Source organism: Prinia subflava, chromosome 10 (genome assembly GCF_021018805.1).
Source record: "Prinia subflava isolate CZ2003 ecotype Zambia chromosome 10, Cam_Psub_1.2, whole genome shotgun sequence".
NCBI classification, from domain to species: domain Eukaryota; kingdom Metazoa; phylum Chordata; class Aves; order Passeriformes; family Cisticolidae; genus Prinia; species Prinia subflava.
This window is the reverse complement of record NC_086256.1, coordinates 26,345,449-26,366,404: the sequence shown is the minus strand read 5'-3', so window position 1 is coordinate 26,366,404 and position 20,956 is coordinate 26,345,449. Positions and strand designations below refer to the sequence as shown.

At 41.5% G+C, this 20,956-nt stretch overlaps 1 protein-coding gene across 3 annotated transcripts in view; it reads right to left on the bottom strand.

Annotated features, from left to right (window-relative positions):
• RABGAP1L (RAB GTPase activating protein 1 like) overlaps nucleotides 1–19,317 on the bottom strand; it is a 225,142-nt gene extending 205,825 nt beyond the window's left edge. For 2 of the 3 annotated variants that reach the window (XM_063406532.1, XM_063406535.1), the window contains exon 1: nucleotides 19,188–19,286. The gene's annotated coding sequence lies outside the window, so the exon portion shown is untranslated. Of the gene's footprint in view, nucleotides 1–19,187 lie in introns of all 3 variants that reach the window. The other variant, XM_063406533.1, reaches the window with a different exon arrangement.
• Nucleotides 19,318–20,956: the final 1,639 nt, after the last annotated feature.

The following is a 20,956-nucleotide window of genomic DNA, read 5'->3' as shown; positions in this document are numbered from 1 at the left end:
CTGCAGAAGGTGTTGTTTCAATTTTATAAAGCATCTTTTCTTTCAAGATTTTCTTGCCAAGAGAAAGACAAGGTTTTACTACACGGGATTTTAAGTATATTACAAAAAGTTTCTTTAACTCCATGTATTTTTAACAACTGTAAAAACATTGCTGAAGAGCTTGTTCTCAATAAACAGCAAGTCTAGCTCAAAATACTAATTTCAAAGTAAATCCTCTATATGAAAGTGAAGGTCAAGTCTTACAGAACTCTTTGAAGGCAATGAAAGGCCATCAGTTATGGTCCTCAAATTCAGTATATCCTGAAGAATCACCATCTTTGCACTGACATCAGCACTGGAGGAAACAGTGGAGGTGACTGTCAGCCACCCCAGGAGCAAAGGTCCAGGCTATCCAGGCCTCTCTTCCTCCCAGTGCACACCTCTTATTGCTGGACCAGATGATGACAAAAATGAAGCCTCAACCACTACCTTCAGCACATCTGCACAAAGGAGGGATCACAAGAGATCCTATTTTGAAAGTTTTTTGGGCTTTAGCCTATTCAAGTTAAATTTCTCAGCCTATTTATGGGAGAGTAACACAAAATCTCCAACGTAAGAAGGTTCTACTTTATTTATCATCAAAGTCAAATGCAGATTGCTGACATTAGGTTATCACCAATTATTCTTTCTGCAATGAAGTAAGAACCAACAAACACCATGTGAACTGTGAAATGTTTTCTGCAGTAGTAATTCAATAATCAAACAAGGGAAAATGTACCATTTGTAAAGCCAAAGAAAAACAGGGTCATGCAAATACAGAAGCATACTGACACATTAAATACTTACTCTTGCCCCATTTGGATAAAGGGAGTTTAAGAGACTTTCTATTTCCTACATATTAATCCAAAAGTAAAGAAAATATTTTAACCATTAGATGACTGCAGGGAGCTCCTTATTCAGGTCAGATACTTCCAGAGCATACCATACAGATTCTTGCAATTACTTTTGAGTTACAAGGCCCTTAATATGTTTAAGAGTGTATTCCAAGCTTGCCTTTACAACCAGCTTAAAACACCACAGCCAGTGCAGACACACTGTTCCTCTATACACAACTATATTAACTGGATAAATTAGCACCCCAGAACCCCTAATCCCAGTCCTTCATTACAGACTGTCCCAACCTACTGTCAGTGTTCCCCTTTCCCACTGCATACAAACAACGTCATTTTAGCTTCATTTTGGCAGTAAAACCCAAACATAAGCAGATCAGGCATTCAGGAAAAGCTTTACACACTATAATTTATGATCAGTCTTTGACCAAAAATAGGTTTTATTGACAGAGACAAACTAAGCACCAAAAATCATCAACAAGTAATTTCTTCAAACTAAACAACTTCAACTCTGACATGAACTTTAATCAAAAGTATAGCTGTGATTCTCACAAACATTATTGAGATTCACATCATCTGAAGTAGTAAGCTACCCAAAGAGAAAAATTTTCTATTTTTTCATTATAAAGGCACATGATCTAATACATCAGCTAAGTGCTTTTGAGGAAAAGCAGTAAAAAAAACTTCTCTAAAAGAATCATGTGTTAAGGTTATTTGAGGAAGGGGAAAAAAATCTGAAGGTGTTTTTTTTATTCTTTAGTAACCAGAAGAGACACACAGGCACTTCTGGACTTTCCAGTCACCTGCAGTCAGAGGATGGTCACTCTCATTTCCCTTGTGTTATTGGCTCTGATCCTCTTTTTCACTCATTATCAAACTATGCACTTCAAACCTCCCTTTTCCTAGGAACGTAAAGAAAAAATGACACTTGACCTACTAGAAATGAACAAAAGCTAAGAACAGACTCCTACTACTAAACTCTTAACATCTCATTTTTTTACTGTCCTTTTTGATGAAAAGCTTAAAGTTAAGAATGTAAGAATTTATTTCTGATTGCATTAGTCAGAACATATAGACAGCTGTTCAGTCCACAGTCACATCAGGTTTACTCCCTGCTGACCTCAACAGCTGAACGCTGGCTCAGAATCCTTCAGAATGAGGTTTAGCATTGGCTTCACCAGCTTAAAGTTTCTGGGAGGGCAGCAAGCAGCAGTGAGGAGCTGACAGTCAGGGCCAGGAAAGAGCAAATGCAGTGAACTTCAGCTACCTCAGCCCAAGTCCAGCTTCTCTGTTTAAGGAGTGGTGGAGCTCAGCTCCAGATGAAAACCACACTCTCTGCTCTGCCAGTGCTGATCCATGGATTGACACCTCAGATCAGACGGTTCCTTCCCAAATCCTCCGAGCCAGGAGTCAGAGCAGCTCCTCCAACAACGCCTTCCAAAAGATGACAACAAATTCTGCTGTCAAAGCTCTCTTCACAGTAGGAAACACTGGGAAGTATGTACTGCTACTCTGCTACTGCTCTGCTACAAAACAGGTATCTTGACCAGTCATGCTTGTTCTTACAGAAAGGTATTTTCCCCCATACTTTGGTGAAAAATACTACACACACACACAAAGTCAGAAACAAATACACAGAGGAAATTTTTCTAAACTCAGTGAAAGAAAGCTTACTATGATAAAAGAATTAATTTTTTTAAAAAATAAGAGTTTCAGAAATGGTTTTACTTCAAATAGATTTTAAGACCAAAGAACTTTTGAGATACAACAAAATTATTCAGACATAGTTTTAACAGAGATTGTGTGTGGAGGTGTGGTATGGTGTGTGGATCCTGCTTCAAAATATATTGTAAGCCATAGGGACAACACAAGAACTGCAGAAAAACTGTTGCTTTTCTCTGTGAGCTTTCACATGTAGTTTTGGCCAAGCTAACCTCTCTGATGTACATCAGTTCCCGGTATTCTGCTTATACAGAGTTCTGGATAAAAGGTAACTAAGCCATACTACTCGGACTGTTTTGTGTCCAGTGATCAGAACTTACCCTCACATATGTAGAGTACTGAACTGTGGAAAGCTCAAACCCAGCAGCGTCCCCACTTCATTGCAGAGAGGCACCCCAAATTCTCTACAGCTGCCTTTGTAAAGGAGCCTAAGTGATTAAAGAGCCAGAGAAGGTGAAGAACAGGGATTCTAGAAAACCCAGGGGGATTCAGCACCGAATGAGAGCAAGGGCCACAGCACAGGAACACTATGGATTGCTTCCCTTCACAGCTCTTCCATGCACTCACACTGAATCCAGACCTGCAGAAACACATCACAGGCACAACACAAACACCTAGGCAGCGATGCACATCCACGGGATTGCCAGGGCACTGCTGGCAACACACACTCACCATCACAGGGAAGATTCAAAGGCTCTGGAAAGCCACTGACCTTCCAGAACAGAACTGCTTTGCACACCTGATAGATTCAAAAGCTTCCTCTGCAAACTGATCTCCAAAAGTAAATGTATTTTTACATGAATCAGTCTTCTGAAGCAGTTACCAGACTTTTTTGTATTTACTCCCAGTTTGTGTTCAACAAATGTTTCAAAATTACTGCTCTAGGTCACTGTTGGCTTGTGGAAAGAAAAAAAAATCTTTTGCTTCAGCATTATAAGCACCAAAAAAATTAGAAAATGTGGAGCTATGAAAAGACAGCAATTAGGAAGATAAAGGTTGACCTATTTTCAGTAAGCAACATGAAACATGCTTTGAAAGGAAGTTTCTTAACCTGCTTGAAAGAAGACAATCGAGAGCAGGCCAATTCACACTTTTTTTTTAGCAGAGAAACAAAATCATCCTGTATTACAGACAGGCTGGTATTAAAAGCAGGCTTCAAGGCCATACAGTTTGCCTGACAATCTCAAACTGAAAAGAAAAAAAACAAAACAAAACAAAACAAAAAAAAAACCAAAAAAAAAAAAAAAAACCAAAAAAACACCAAACTGGGAAATAAGTTATGCCTATTTTCAGAACTATGGTTCCTCAAGAGAATCTCTGGGACCCTTGAGAAGAGGAAGGTCCACTAGAGCCATGCAGAAATTCATCTTCTGCTGACTGAAGTCTGAAGTACAAATCTACACCAAAAGGCACGGCTGATTCCCTTTTCTGAGCTACAGGATACAGTGCATGCCAGCAAAATGAGCATTAAACTAGGTGGCCTTGCACTCCCGGCATGACTCAGATTTCCAGATTCCTGAAGTGGTGTGGTGACTCTAACCTGCCCCTCAGGGAACAGGACATGGCCAGTTCCACTCACACAAACACATAACCAAGGGTCTCGGCCACAGCACCTTCTTTGCAGAAATGTATCTAAACTCTGTGTTAACCTGGCTCCCACCCCACCAGCTCCCTGCCTTTAATGGGGAACCCCTTCCCCAGAAACCCAGAAACGCTACAAATACACAAAACTTTACCTTCTCAGTGCTTCTTCACTGAAAGACTGCACAACCTGATAAAATCCCACAGGATTCTCTGTGTCGAGGCAGTACAGCTCACCAGCTGCCCCAAAACTCCTCTCTACTGACTGAGTGACACTTGCAGAAGAAAATTCTAGGTGTCATCAAATCAGTTGGTTTAAATCTCACTGACCACAACAGCACTACAATTTCAATTTTAATCTCAACTTCTCTCTGTAATCTTTTCTATGAGAAACTGTCTCTGTGCTCATACTAAAAACTGCTGTATTACCCATAAATTGTTTCCCAGTCTTATCTCTGGCAGTGAAACACTCTGTAAAGCACATAATGGAAAGAACAAATGATCATTTATTTGGGTTATTGATACTAATTCCCAGAAATAAAATCAACTTAATAAGCAACAGAGCTGTATCACTGTATTTTAAACACATACATATATGTACATTAAAAATCCTTCTTATTTCCACGAAAGCATTGTTAAGAACAAAAATATTTCCAAATTAAAAAACACACAACAAAAACACAACAGCAAAACAAACCCACAAAAAATAAAGCAAAAAACCCCACAACTAGAAAGTAACCACTGACTTATTTTGGCAACACTCTCTCCTCTGAGAAAGCAAACCTCCATTATGTAGCCAACAGCAAATAATTAGTCTGTTCATGATGGCAAACTGTTTGGAATTGTTGTACCGGGTGCCTAGATACAGAGGTTTTTCCAGATTCTTTTTACACTTCAATCTCATAGCCAAAGAACTTAAGGAAAACAGAATCAAAAGAGAACTGCACAAACAAGAAAATGTCTGTTCTCCTGCAAAAACATACTACATCTGTGTCTCCTCAAGTAAATGATAAGCAGCACTTGTCAAACACACCTCAGAGTGAATATTGAGACATTTACTGGAAAGGAGAGAACCAGCTCTCCTGACTTGAATCTCTGTGTGACACAGAACCCACTGAACCGCTTAAATATTACACAGTCATAGGATAGAGTAGCTTGATGGAAAAAATACTGCTTTTATTTAGCTTAAAGTTAAAACCACCCAGGGGATGAACCTTCCACAGGAATGGTGGGCATATGGTTGGTACTGAGCTGGAGCACGACTCAAGCAAGACAAACTGAACAAACAAACCAACCACTGATCTCAAGCCCTAAAATGTAATACTGGGTGGCAGAAGCATCCTGAAAGATGAAAGACCAGCTAAGTGAAAACATGTCAGGAAAGCTCCTGGCTACAAAGGCAGACTCCCAGCAAACTGAGGGCTTCCTTCTGTTTATTTGTACAATTTGAAGCTACACCTTAGACAAGACAAAGTTAAAAACAAGGTTGGTGGGATTCTTTTGAATATTTAAATATATTTTCAGGCCTAAGATTTGTCCACACACAGAAGAGACACCAGCAGAACAGAGCACACAAGCACAATTGCCTCTTTTTGGCACAGACTGATTCATGCTGTTTAAAAGTATAGTTGATGTAAGCTTATCCAATTAATGTCTAACCAACATTAAATTGTATTTTCAGCCGCTTAGGAGAAAAACCTTTCTCTTCTCTATTTATTCCCTTCCAAAGAGTATAACAGGTAAGTGTTCTGCTACTCTACAGAGATGCTACCAGTCTTTATGTGTACCTTACTAAAAACAAAAATAAACTAACAAACCACACTTTATACATCAAGTTCTGGCAAACAGGTTTACTCATTTAAGCAGTAGCTCATTCTGCCTCATGGATAAAAGAACTCTACTACACTTTCACACTGTTTCCCTGATACCAACTGAAAACTAACACTTGAATTTCTGCAGCCAGTAATTAATTTTTAACTTTGGAAAATATAAAGTAGCAAGTAAGAGTATGCAATTTTTCAAAGCTGGAGTTTGGCAAACCCAAGTTGCTTTTTTTGTCATTGCTACATGATGCTTGCAGGCAGCATTCAAATTGCAACCAATCACCAGCCAAGTTACTGAACTGTATCATCACTCAAAAATATAATGACCTATATTGCAGAGGAAAGCAGAAGCATAATGTAATCCTTGTTATAAGGAGATTATTTAATGGTTTATTCCCTAACTGTAAAAATAACAGCGTTGCTCCAATGCAGTCAATGGAACCACCCCTGTCCATTAAATAAAATAGAGTATTTCAAGCAGGAATTTTCTCCACATGCCGCTGTGTGCAGCAATAATTACAAGATGTAGAGCAGAAGAGCCCATATGGAGGAGCGGTATGAGACCAGGAGCAGTGATCCCAGGTGCCAAACAAGTGCCCCATCCTGTGTCCCTGACACCACCAGAAACCCTGACTCGCTGCCTGCTCCACTGCCTGCAGGGCCAGTGAAACCCTTACCCCTCCAAGCCAGAACTGCAAATTATAACAATTATTACCTTGAGGTTTGCAAAATGTATTCTGGGAATATTAGGTTTTGCAGATTTAACTTGAAATCACAACGTTTTGTTTTTAAGCTCATTAGGTATCTTTATACTAAATAAAACCTGCAGTTTCTCAGCAGCTGTTAACCTGCAGTCAGTGCAGCACTGACTGGCATGGACTACACAATGTTTCATGGTCCTTTCTAAACTCATTCTCCTTAGATTTTTTTTAATCTTATGTCTTTAATTCTAATAGCTGTCCACGGCAATCACAAGTTGAAAATTAATAACAACATCAGGAGCTGTTTTCTTAGTTCAGTCACAGGTTTTCTAAAATTGCAAGGACTATGAGTTTTGATTTGACAGCTATATCTAGACTTCTACTGCTGTTGTATCAAAACTGTAAATTCAATAGTGTCCCAACACTTAATAAGCACAAACTCCCCCTCCTTTGTAATATGAAACAAAACCTAGCTTCTTGGCAAAAATAAAATACTCCCACATATCTTTAAAATAAACATTTACATTTAAAATAAATTTTCAATTTAAAACTATTTCGGTTAGAAGCCAAGATTTTACACTGTCAGCTGAACATCTAAATATTAAGATACAACATGAAAAGATGGAGAGAGAAACCACAGTCATTTCAAAGACCAAGTGAAATCTTCTGACAGTCACCTGCTTGAAGGTGAGAAATACGGAACAATGAGCAGGACAAGGAAAAGCCACTCCAAATGACCCTTTTTCTTACCACTGTCCCTCCCACTTCTGTGTATGACAAAGTGCACTGGTTCAACTACCACTCTAATTTTTATTTGACCAGTGAATTCTCAACGTATTCCACATGTCACAACTAATCTGCTGGCATTGCACATTGCTAGGGCAAGTTTTCATCAACAAATTCCACAATGCGGCTCTGTTGTTAATTCCAAAGGCCTTGACAGCTCTTAGAAATGGAGTGGAAATCCATAGGAGTCAGTAAGACCACTTCATTAACAGAAAGATTATCTTCCACTGGTAAGAAGAGGTCAATAAGTAATCAGACATACCTAGTATTAACATCACTTTATCCCCCTAATCACACTAATAAAAAATGTGTAAAGGCTTTCCTTCACTTTCTGCTTTTTTGCTTTTTCCATCTGAAGTCTGAAGAAGCAAACCATTTTGCTCATTACATTGATCAAGAGGAGGAAAAACCAAGGTTTTGCCTCAACATTCAAATCACTGTTAAAAGTCTTTCAAATTACCTAAACTCTTCTAGGAACTGGTATGAGCTGTGTATATGAAAACTTCTGGAACATAAGCGTGAAGGAATGATGTGGACCGTTCCTAACAGAAAGGGAGGTTTTTTAAATGACAGTGTCTTTGTTGAGGTGATTTCTCCATGTGATCAAATTCATTAATCCAATAATTTCAAAATCATTCTGTAATTCAAGTAGGAACTGTAGCTTGGAAAGGTAGTGTGAATGCAATCAGCTAATCCCTATACAAAAACTTGTTCATGCAGTTAATAAACAATTGAGAGTGTTTTATAATTCTGACCAAAAAAAAAACCAAATCTGTATCAGCAATAATTGAAAAAGTTTTACAAACAAAGTTATTTCCATTGCACTACCTGCAGTTACCTTCAATTCCTTGAAACTGCTCACAAATGTCTCAAAGTATTACAGAAGAGACTCAAAAATTCACCTTCATGTGATGATTACAGGAAAGAAAAGGTTTCAATAGATCCATTGAGCTGGGGCTGCCAATTAGAGTTTTTCATTTGCTTTTGCATTTTTTTTTCTAGTAATCAAAATTAGTGAACAGAATTGTTATAAAAGACAAAATCTATGTTAAAAACAAAAAGAGACTTCTCAGATCCTGCTTAGGATTAGATTAGACTATCACTGGGCACAAAGACAAATGTCTTTATTTTTAATTTCTTTTTTTTTAATAAATAAACTTGGCCATTTGGTAGCTCTTACACACCTCACTTATAAGATTGAATGGATCTAAGCTTCAGGTTAATCTACAACAGCATATCAAAATTAGAAAATAAGCCCTTGCTGTGGAAATCTGAAATAATACAACATAGTTTATATTCTTACTGCAAAAATCTTGCAAAAAAATACAGCAAAAGTCATTCATTCTCTTGATGCAATTTTCTTGTCTCACATTAGCCAACAATCATGAACAAACCCAGTACCTGTTGAGGCAGGCTATCCAGAACAGTTTGAATTTTAAGCGTTTCATTGTATTTCTAGTTTGATAAATTCACTTGATTGCATAAAAGAAGACAGGAGAAGACAAAAATGTTTGCTATGCCTTTTTTCTTTCCTTTTTTTAACCAGCATCTCTCTTTCAAATTTTCAGACAGCTTCCCAAATATTACCACACTGTACCATCAGTTTCAACATAAATGATGTGTGGTTTTCACTAAATGCAGATATGAAAACTTACTATCCATGTTTACATACTGAATACTTCCACAAAATACTTCTACTTAAGGAAACTAAGAGAGGAAGTTACAGGCAGCTAATCTAAAAGTAAAACATCACAGAAAGGTGAAGTAGGACAAAAGGCCGTGCTCTGTGAAGTGGTTATGATGCCTTGGGAGGGCTGACCTGAAACAGAGACTGCACAGAGCTGGAGAATAAAGCAGGGATTTATTGAAAGGCCTCTAGGGTACACCCTGGGCAGGACAGGGCCTGACCAGGGCTGCACCCAAGGTGGGCTAAGAATGGTCACAGAATGGACAAACAGTCATGAGGTCTCACACTTTGATAAGTTTGGGTCCATTTGCATATTGGGGTTTAATTGTCCAATTCCAGCTCCAGGCTGTGAGGTCCCATCCTTCTTGTTCCTCCCTTCAGCCACCCTTGTTTGTGCTTTTGGGCCTGAAAGTTGTCCTTGGTGTTCAGCAGGAAAAGGATTTGTTTTGTGTCCCTGCTCTGTGCAGAGAGCTCAGCAGCACTGAATGTGAGGCTCAGAACTGCACCCCTAGCAGTACAGAATCTGAAATACATGGAAGATAAAACTTAAGGCATCAGTTACATAAACCTGTCTTTTCCAGAACCTTGTTTTCAGCATCCTACCCCATCTCCTCTAAGTGAGAGTGTTAAGCTATGGACAAGTTACTGAAATGTCAAACACAGTGGCCACTCCCAAAGGCAGAGTGTCTCAACCACCTCAGGGATGGAGCAGGCAGTGCTGCCCTGCCAAGAACAGACCCATGGAATACCTAAAGCATTTTCAATACAAACAATCCAAACCTGAATGTGAAGTGTGACCTAGAAGAGCACCAGCATCCACCCCTTACCCAAGTCAGAGCTGAGTCTGTGCAAAGTTACCAGCCAGGTTTTCAGAAGCCCCAGCAAAACCTAGGATAATGAACTGCACAACTGCACGGTGCAAACGCAGAAGTGCTGTGGCACCTCACGTGAATTTCCTGGGAAATGCACACAATAACTCACCTGCTCTTTCCAAACTCCCCAATAAGACCCCTGGAGCTCAATTACTGCCAGAAATAACAAAAAAATACAGAATCACAAAGGCCAGAGAGAGAAACTGGGAGGGACTGCTGGAATAAGGATCACTTGCATTTGTCTTATTATACCCTTTGATTTCTCTGGCTACTATCAAAAGCTCAATTCTCAACCATATTTCAGTCTGACCCCTTTATGTTCAGTCTGATGTCTCAATATGATGAAAGAAAAGAAGAATCAGAAAGGGGAAGCTATAAGGGTGAAAACCAAATTATCACTCCAAACAACTATGGAGAACTTGCAACTTCACATTACTGTTTTGAAACATGACAACGTATTTTCTTGGACATTTTGATCAACTCAATTCCCTCCCTCCCCTCTCAGTTTTTATACACATCTAATAGGAATAAACAATAAGATTTAACCTTCAAAACAATGTAAAAACCAGTTACTGACTTCCATTCCCTACTCGTTTCCTCAGAATTGTTTAACAGTTATGTCCAAGAAAAATTCTAGTGATCAGTTCTTGACTTCTTGCAAGTTTATGCTGCCAACACTGATTTTTAACAATTAGGATCAAGTATGGCAGGGTTAAAAACACCTCTTTGAGTTTACCTCCATGAGCAAACACAAACTGTCTACATAAACAGAAGGGACCAATGTCTCCATGGGCCAGCCTTCACCAGACTGCCTGACCCAAGTTCCAGTTGAAGTTTTACTCCAAAAACAACTGCTGGCACACACAAACAGTTCTCATTCAGCTCCACTGCTGCTCTGCACTCCTCACAAACACTTAAGTTCAAGCAGAAGATGATGGTTCTTGAAAGCTCCACAGATTTCAGCAGTGTCTGGAAGATGCAGGAGAGGTGAGAAATGGCCTTAAAGAAGCTGCAAATCTCCCTGCCTTCCCTGCTACGATCACACCTCACTGCAACAACGCACAGAGCACAGACCAAACTCAGCAGCCAGCACCAGGGGCAGCCATGCAGCACCACCACCAACCAGTTACCTGAGAGTTCTGTTCCAAATAACGGGAAATAATGAAAGTATACACCAGTGGAACAAAATAAAATGAAGGGTTTACAGAACGGAAAAAAAATCCATTTCTGCCACATGCATTTCAGATTAGTCAGTCTAAATCACATAATCTAGTATTTGTTTCTCAGTAACAGCTAATTAAAAAACTTCAAGCTTCTAAGGAAAAAAATACCAGCTTGCAACATTTAAACTCTTAATAAAGGGAGACACCAATATCTTATTTAAATACAGAGAAAAAAACTCCCAATTAGTTTCAAACTTTAGTCAGCTTTTCAATTTTTCCACCGATGACTTAATTAAAATTCTGAACCTTACATGTTGTATCTAAATGCACACATGGAGAGACAAAGGATAGATTAGGAATATTTGCATTTTATTTTCACACTGATTTGCCTGCAGAGGCCTCAGCACTGAAAAGGCACAGCATAGTCTTTGTCCTCAGTTAAAATCTTGGGACGAGAAGCAAGAGTTAGAGAATAAACATAAAGAGAAAAATAACACATATACAGTTTTTAAATTGTAATGTATCTGTTAAAAATACAAGTATGCATTTGTATTTTTACAAATTTGTGTACTGCAATAGATCTGTGGATCCCAGCAAAGACATTTTGTCTAATTTCAGAAAAAAAGAGTAATATTTCGTGTAGGCAATAGAAGCACAATTTGGAACTGTCTTACTATGCTGAAATAGTGGGTAACAAGACACTAGATCTCTGCAAAGTGCAGTAATCAAGTCAAAATGTTTAAACTGAACTTCTTTAAACTGTTTTCCACTGAAGGAACTTCAGAAAAGGCTGATTGGTATAGAATTTATAACCAAAACATTCAAACCCACCTGGAAACACGCCAGTCTTACACCACTGTGAAGCTGCAACACCTCACGAGTAATTGTACTGAACAGAAAAGCAAAGTATTCAAATATAACTACTTCTCAAATAAACATGGTGGGGAACAGAGGAGGACATTCACTTGTGGTTAAAATGAAAACCACTTTACCAGAACAGGATCCATTTCCCTGAACAGTAGCAAAGATTATCAGAATTAACTGTATGATTAGTTTACACTAGAAGTCAATCCTCTGAATAAGATTCTTGGACAGAAGCTCAACTCCCATTCCTTTTCCTTCCTAACCAAAAAATTAAGTCACATGCACGGACAACTGCAACAGATTTGCAGTTTGCTTTCTACCCCCAGAAAATCTGATTGTGTGACTTTAGGTGAGTAGAACAGACGTGACCTAATCAGAAAGGTCAGCAATACTTGAACTGAAAGCAGAGCCACTTAACCTGCTCAACCCCCTGAAAGTCAGAGGTTTAAGCATCCCATATCACTGACACGAAGTGTAACCTCAAGATGTTCCATAATCACGAACTGTCCTCTGGAAACTTGCACCATCACACCTTGCAATACAGCATACAGAGGTTTTCATGATGAAAGAATAAATAAATAAAGAAATATACCCACACTAAATGTAAGAGACATTCTGAGACCTATGTTTATTTGCCTGCAAGAGAAGACCAGGGATTGCTCATGACTGGTTACTCAAGAATGATTCCTTTCATTAAAAGAATTACTACACAAGTTTTACAGCACATGCTGAGAAAGGACTTTGTTGTCAGTCACATTTACACTATTTCATTCCTCACCTGTGTCACTGATACACAGGTACAGCAACCAACTTATTTCACTTCTAAGCCCAAGAGTGACATGGAAACCTTACTAAGCCATTCAGCAAACAGCCTTCAAGATCCACTCTTAGATTCCCTCACTGAGATCCTGTTCTGAGAGCTTACTGCTTCTTAAAAACACCTTTCACTTTCTTCTGCTCTGCCCTTTTACCTTCTCTTCTCTAAGTTAGAAACCGTATGGGAGATACCATAAATTTAAGCAATTAAGACAGGAAGTTGTTCACCATCACTAGGAATGAGCTTTACTATTTAAGAGTTTGCCAGCAGCCTAATATAAAATGAAAGATCACACATGAAGGCAAATGTCCAGATCATAATTTTACCATTAATTGCCATAGCTAATGTGCACTGTCTTGCATGAAAGTGTAACTCCACTTCGATATCTTTCTACTATACCAGAAAATACCTCAGAACTCCCAACCATGCTAAAAAGGGTATTTCCAGCCCAAACAGATACCAGAGCCCTATTTGGACACAGCAGCCAGACCAAGGCTTTACACTGGTACCACTGAGTCACCAAACATCAGCACCAATCACACTCACACCAGTCAGGAAACTGCAGGATACACCAGGCACATGCAGAGGGTTTAAACTAACCAAGAACTTTGTTTCAGACTGTCTGTCTACACAGATTCTAACTCAATAACTCATTCCACTATTTTTCTTGAATAAAAAATGCTTCAATTTCCAAAATTTTAGTTTACCCCAATGATTCCTAAAGTGGAGTCGTGCATCAACAGAAAATAATTAAATTAATTCCAATTGGAAGCATTTATGTATAGATGGCATCATCTATTTATCCACCCCTCTTGCTGTTAAGTATTAACATCTCCTTTTCAATAAAAGAAAATGGGCATATGCTGAAGCTCAAAATTTCTACATGGAGTTAGTTATCTTAGTGATGGGGGAAAGAAAATGAATGATAATAAAAGAGAAATGTGGATAATTTTTCTCACTGCTTTGCCTCCTTGGTACAAGTTGCACTCTACATCTCAGGCAGGAGTTAACCCTTATAGAAGAACTTGATAATGCTTGCTGCTTGCTTAGGGGGAACTGACATCTTCCATTCAACCACAACAGGCTGAGGTTAGAATCATTCATTAACCAACACTTCAATTAATTTCAAAGTTTCACATATTTACAGATACAGAAGTTGTGATCTCTGCTTCACAAGCACCCAGCAGGCAGATGCTGGAGAAGCTACCCAAGAGCAGCCCAAAGACACAGGCTTTAGGATGGCATTAGGAAAAATCAACATTGGCAGCTGAAGGAAAGGTAAGGAGCAAGTGCTCTCTGTGCTCAGTGGAACAAGTCACCTGTTAACACAGCACTGGGAAAAAGGAAAATATCACAACCAATTTCAAGAGCAAGAAGGAGGATCCAGGCAACTTCGTATCAGCCAGCCTAACCTAAGTCCATGAGAGGATTATAGAGCAAATCCTCCAGGAAGGCATTCCCCAGAACAAGAAGATGACAGGGAATGGCTAGCATGGATTTACCAAGGAGAACTGATGCCTGATGAACAGAAGAGCTGAACTGCAAGGAGACAACTGGCTCAGCAGATGACGGAAGAGCACTGAACACACAAGGCCATTAACAAGAGTCTCCCACAGTATCCCAAACTGGTGAGACAGGCACGGGTAAGTGAGCAGTGAGGTGTTTGGGGATTTGCCTGGGCTGCTGAGCTGAAGGAACAGCCAGCAGCTGCACCATGTTCCATCCAAGCAGTTGCAGTCACATCCCCTGGGGATCACCACTGAAACCAGCAGCACCACCCGATGTCCTCATTAATCATCTAAATGACGGGACAGGCTGCATCCTCAGTAAGCTTCCAATGACACCACAGTGGGAGGAGTGGTCAGCTCCTACTCAGAGGGACCTGGGCAGGCTGGAAAAAGGCAAGACCATGTGAAGTTCAGTAAAGGCAAGCACTGGGTCCTGTCTCAGAACAACCTCCTGTGATGAGAAGTGCTGAACACAAACTAGATAAAGAGTCACTTTTCCAGAAAAGTACCTGGAGATCCCAGCAGACAAAACTCTGCAAACAAGTGAGCAGCACATGCTGAGAGCAGAGGCAGCCGAGCACAGCGTGGGCTGTGTGCAGAGTGCAGGCAGCAGCTCCAGGGAAGGAGCAGTGCCCTGTGTTTGTGCTGCAGTGCAGCCGGCGCTGGGTCCCGCTGCAGCCCTCACACCGACACTGGAGCGTGGCCAGCGGCCGGGCTGGCAGATGGCAGCAGCACACGGGGTGCAGTGAGAGCTGCTGGAACTGGGTTTGCACAATCTGGTCAAGGAAAGAGCTCTGAAGAACCCTCATCACAGCCAGCTCTCTCATGAAAGGGTGCAGAAGAGAGAACTGCACTCTTCTGGATGACGGACACTGAGGTGTTGAGGCAACAGGCACAAGTTGGAAAGGAAATTTTAACTAGCTTAAAGGGAAGGAGGAAAGAAAAAAATCACTGAGTGCAGTCAAATGTGGAAATAAATTACCTAGAAAGGTGTTAAAGGCTGGAACAATCTTATCTAAATTATTCCTGCTTTAATATATGCAGGCAGCTGGATTACATGACCTCCGGAAGCCCCTTCCAACCTAAATGACTCTCTTTTAAGAATCTACTATTTGACCTGCCAATTATTCTGTATTAGAAACTTTCCTTCAGCAGGTTTTTCATCAGGCTTGTTTTTTTTTATCATGTATTTCAAAATTCCAGTTCTCCTGTACATACAGCAAGCCTACATCCAGTGGTGTACACAGAAATGTACAAATGTCTTATCTTCTTGCCCTTAGAACTTCTTCCCTTTGTACTGCTGTGTTTCCCCCACAACCAGGAAATATGTTTTCAGCATCAGAAAAATTTCACACTTTTAAGCTTATTTGATCTAGAAAAACCCTAGATCTAAAACTTACCCAATGTCCTGACTCATGACACAGGATGGGATGATGAGAGTGGGAAAGCAGAGGGCTGTGACCCATCTCCTTTTGTGGCAAAAGCTACTTTTTCCCTCTGTCCACTAAAAACCATTAGAAAGACAGTTGTCCCTGCTACTCTTTCCAAAGAGTAAAAATTATTCCATGAAAGACACAATCCAACGTGTCTTCCACAAGGGCCTTACCCACCTTTCAGAGCAATCTATTTTACTAAGCAGATTTTGGAAGCCCATTAGTGTATTTATGTTTTGTTTACAAACAGTCACACCCAACATACTAGTTTGTCAGCTTCACAAAGTCCCCTCTGGGAACACTCCTGACAGCAAATTTAAATAAACATCTTAAAAGCCACAGAGATTTTCTGATCATCTACACATTGGTTTTGTTTCTCTTTAAAGTTAAGAATACAGGAAAAAAGGTGAAATAAATATTTTTAAAACATGTCAGTCTTTGTTTATGCATAGGACTCCATCAAAGAAGAAAGAATCCCTTCAGCCATCCAGGTTACAATAATGGCTCCTTCAACAGCTGTACCTGTGTAAGAGTAAGACTGAGACTGGAACAAACTGCCAAAGGTATGAATTTCAAAAAACACATCAAAATATACTTGAAAACAACCTGACCTTAACTAAAAGGACACCTCCAGGAAGCTCAGTGTTAATGCCTGAAAGGTGCATTTTAATTCTCACTTAATAGGTCAAGATTAAAATTCATGGGGAGAAGCTGAGGATTATTACAGGAATGATTAGTGTAGCTGGTGGCCCACAGAGCAAACAAATCTTCCATGCTGTATTTCCACACATTTTTGCGTCCCTTTTGTTAAAGGTGCCTTTTTTATTATTATTACCAAGATCAAGAGTGGCAATGAAACCTATCAGACCATTGGGTGCATAAAATGCGTACAATCCCATGACAAATTAATCTAGACTAGAAATCAGAAAGTATGTAATTACTAAGGTCAGTCAAGTTTGAAATAGCCTTCCTATTTACAGCAGAGGTAATACCAATATACAACTAATTATTGTTAAATTAGAGCAGAATAAATTTACAAAAACCCCTAACAATGCTGAGCTCACTCCCTGAAATTAAGAACTCACCAAAAAGTTCAGAGAGCAGAACAGGTGAACAAAGGAGGCACAAACAGAAAACCACAGCATTTCTGTGGGCCCATGGAAGAACAGGGACACAGAGATGGCTTTTGAGTCCGTTTAATGCTGTCAAAAGCAGATAAAAAATTACACCATGGATTCAGCATCAAGGGCAGTACTGGCAGAAAAAAAAAAGAGCCACCACCTTACTGTCATTGCTACCTTCACCACAAGCAGCTGAAGCCAACCAAAGTCACAGGGCAGCTTCCTCTGGCAGCGCTGGCTCCTGCCATTCACTTCCTGAGCACAGAGGCAGCTCAGCACCAGCACAGCACCGCTGCCTGCTCCACTGTCCCCCACCAACACTCGGCTTCCCCCGGAGCCGGGGTCCACGGGCAGGGGAGCCAGCCCAGGAAGCTGCTGTAACCACAGTACCTCAGGGAATTAAAAAAAGAAGAACTACAAGTACATCTTTTTAACCAGGTTAGCTCTTTTTACTCACTTCCTGGCTGTGGAAGTCCCTTTGATGAGAGGAGGGAAGGAGCAGCCACAACCCAGACTGTCTTGAAATGTTACGGAGTACACCAGGAACACAAGAGAGCCACGTTATAAACTTCATCTTTTTGCAATCCCCTCACTAACACCACCAAATCTTAATCTGTGAATCACTTTTTAAAGCACTGAACGCTATTTTTGTCCAAGCAATACATTTCACTGTAACCAATTTAAAACAAACACTGCAGAGCAATTTTTACAGTTCTCATATGTACAGCCAAGCTGTTCACAGACCCAGAGACCTTCCGGAAAAAAGCAGTTATTTTAAAAAACAAATAACTAAAATAAAACAAACCCAGCGTGATTTCCCACCTCTACCTAAAACAGAAGACAGCAGTGGAAGGCTCTGTCACTCCCTGAGTTCTGGGGTTCATCAGCTGGTGCTGGCTCACCTCTGGACACTCACTGGCAGTAATCTCACAACACTGGAGTCAATTTGTGTTTACTGTAACTGCATTTCTAGTTTTTTCAAGTATAAACTACAAAATAAGTTGATAATCATATAATTATTACCACCTAACCTACATAAACAGAGTTAGCTACAATCCTACATAAAACCTAGGCAGAGGCATGATTTGGAGAACCAACCTTATACGCCCAGTAAACCTTCACACAATCTGGAGCCAGGCTGGTCTGCCAGGCAGTCAGGATTTGGCTTGTATCACAGAGGTTTGGCTAAATAAAGTACCTTTTCACAGTACCTTTTCTTCTTTTAAAGGGACAACAAAATGTTGCCCGTACCACCAACAAGACGCCTCTCTGGAAACCGACAGCACACCTGCCCTTCTGAAAGTTTCAGCTGAAATGCAACGTGGTTCTGAGACTAGAGCTCGACAGTGGGAGGGACAAGCACTGCTTATCTAAGCAAATTACTTCTTAATTGTCACTAGGTTTTTCTCTGTTTTAAAGAAGAACTGAAATTTTCAGTCTTTTTTCCCCCTCTTAGCACACACTGGATGGACACACACAGCAGTGAAATGTGGTAGGGTATGACTTATTCACAGCACTATCAAACCAAGCAGTCTCAGCAACACAGCTTTGAGAGAGCAAGAGCAGGAGCAAAGTACACAGCACACTGCAGGAACTTACACACGAGCACAGTCACCAAGTCCATCTCGTTCAGATGGGACCAGCAGGTTTTCAAGCACTTTTATCTAAGGACAAGAATTTTTGTACCAGCTCACGGGTCGGGAGAGAGTGGAAACGGGCTTGAAAAATAAAACAAACCACCAGAAGGAAAAAAAAAAAAAAGGAAAAGAAAACCACCCCAAAACAAAACATAACGCAGATGAATCTGACGCATGCAGACGGCAGATTTAGGACAGTAGTTTGCTAGTCTGGGCTCCTGGGAAGTGACTTCACTTTTCCCGCGGAGGAGGCAGGGAGATGAACGCTTCCACAGCGCTCTGGCTCTCCAGACCACGAAAACAACTTTATTTTTTAAATCCCGCACTGTGCCCGAGCTCCTCTCCTCACGGAGCGCCACTGCCCAGGAACTCCGCACACGCACAAACACCAAACAACACGAAGCAGCGGAGCCATCACCCGCCCCCGCCGCCCGAGGGCCCGCGGAGGAGCCACCTCAGGTCACCGGGCACTGTCACCCGTGACACGGGCTGGGCCGGCGGCTCCGCTCCTCCCGCGCCCCTGCGCCCCACCCCGCCCGCGCCCCTCACCACACCCGCTCCGCTCCGGCTGGGCAGGCCCGGGGCAGGGTCCCGATCGCTCACCGGTGCAGCCGGGCCGTCCTCCCCGCGCTGCCGCTGCCTCCAGCCCGCCGGGGCCGCGCAGCCGCCTCAGGGCCGGGACAGCGTCGCCCACATTCCGGCGGCGGAGGGCGGGCGGGTGCGCGCGCACGGCTGACACGGCGTGAGGGCGGGAGGGAAGGAGGGACGGGACGGGGCCGCCCTCGGCAGCCGCAGCCCCGCCGGGAGCCGGGGCGGCTGCGTGCGCCCAGGGGAGAGCCAGGGGCAGCGGCCCCGCGGCCGGCCCGGCTCGCACTCCTGTCAGTGTTGAAGTCCTGTGCGGCCCCGTGGGAGTGACCCCTCTAGAACACGGAATTATAGCGTGGTTTGGGTTGGAAGGAGCCTTAAAGACCATCTCATGCCACCCTCCTGCCATGGGCAGGGACATCTTCCACTAGACCGGGTTCCTCCGAGCCCCGTCCAGCCTGGCCTTGGACTCTTCCAGGGATGGGGCAGCCACAGCTTTCCCTGGGCACTCTGTGCCAGGGCCTCCCCCCTCTCACAGGGAGAAATTTATTCCTAATATCTAATCTAACCCTGCTCTCTAGTGGTAAGCGGTTCTTCTGCATCCTACATGCTCTTGTAAATAAATTACCCCTGTAAATTCCCTTCAGGTACTGAAAGGCCACGATTAGGTGGCTTTTCTTTTCCAGGCTGAACAATCCCAACTCTCTCGGCCTTTTCTCCCAGAAGTGCTCCATCTCTGATAACCCTGATGCCTCCTGTGGAATTGCTCCAACAGGTCCGTGTGTCCTTCCCCTGCTGCGAGCCCGGAGCTGGAGGCAGGTGGGCTCTGCCTCAGCAGAGGGGCACAATGCTCCCTTCTGCTGCTGCCCACACTAATTCTGATCTATGCTTCTCTACCACCTGTCAAAAAGCATCCGGCAGGCACTGAAACGTGTCAAAATCCTCGCCCACAACTGAAGGACAGTGGAAGCGACCTATAAATCGTGGCGCTCTTTGGAAAAAATGAGTTAAGTCTGCCTTCACATTTTGTACCCTGGTCTTGCCAAGTGGTAGATTGTGTTTGTTATAGACAGTGGTTTGGTGTGGTTAAACAAATATTTTAAAAGTAAATATCTATGCTTAATTAAATATTGCCATTGTTTATGTTTAAATAAAAGATGTTTAAATTATGACAGCTTATCTTGTTGGGTTGTGTGTGAAACAAATTACATTTAAATTAACCACAGCACCTATACAGCTTGTCCGTGTTCTCCCCATTTCAGATGTGGTTCAGCAAAATCTCAAGGAATGTCGGATCACAGCCTTCAATAAAACAACTTTAGCATAAAAGCCAGTGGGCTGTGTCCTGCTGCCCCTGGGACAGCCAGAGTGCCCATGTGGGCATTGATCTTAGGCTGCTTTCTTGTCACTGGGGTGGAGAGGTTGGTTTATTGCATGGTCTTTTTTGAGCTGAACTGTCCTAAAAAACCTGTCTCAAAGCTGGCAAGGCAAGAAGGCAAAGGAGAGCATTTCACAGGAGAAAAAAAATTAAAAAAGCAGGACTCTGACCAGGTCCTCATTTAAGCATTGTTACTATTTATCTATAAATGGTATAAACTACCATTTATAGTAGTATAATGGTATACTACTGAAGTATATCATTCTTCATGAATGATATACTTCAGACTACTTTTATCACACCACGGGTTCAGATAAACCACCAAAGCATAGGGAAAGCAGGAGAATTCGGAGAGACGCGGAAAATTATTTAACTGAATATTACAATAGAGAAATAATAAGAAGAAAGT